The sequence below is a fragment of the Camelina sativa genome, unplaced genomic scaffold (genome assembly GCF_000633955.1).
Source record: "Camelina sativa cultivar DH55 unplaced genomic scaffold, Cs unpScaffold12698, whole genome shotgun sequence".
Classification (NCBI taxonomy): domain Eukaryota; kingdom Viridiplantae; phylum Streptophyta; class Magnoliopsida; order Brassicales; family Brassicaceae; genus Camelina; species Camelina sativa.
Window position 1 is genome coordinate 1 of NW_010933737.1, and position 351 is coordinate 351.

Sequence of the window (351 nt, forward strand, 5' to 3'; positions counted from 1 at the left end):
GTTATGACAACAAGTTGGCGTGAAAACGATGCAATCGTCACGACGGGGGCATCTAATTAGAAGAAAACCGAAATATGGATGTAAGAAACAAAGCCAGGTTAATAACATAAATCAGCTCAGGCAAACCTTGGCAGTTCAGTCTGTTGTTACCTGCACGATATGTTCCAGGAACTGCTAGCTCCAAGTCACGGCACAACAGCAACTCAGGAGAAACAGACTATCCAACAAGTAACATGCCAGTCAGATTAGAACTCAAAGAAGAAAGGAGAGAGGGAACCAAAGAAAAGAATATCTTATTACTTCCAAATCCAATGTCGTGAGACTGGCTAGCTGTTTGTCAATCCGTTTGAA

At 42.2% G+C, this 351-nt stretch overlaps 1 long non-coding RNA gene across 1 annotated transcript; it reads right to left on the minus strand.

Annotated features, from left to right (window-relative positions):
• LOC104775351 lies at window positions 1–351 on the minus strand. Its single transcript, XR_765858.1, has 3 exons — window positions 301–351; window positions 151–217; window positions 1–52 (listed from the first exon to the last, which is right to left on the minus strand). It is a non-coding gene; the product is annotated as an uncharacterized LOC104775351 (long non-coding RNA).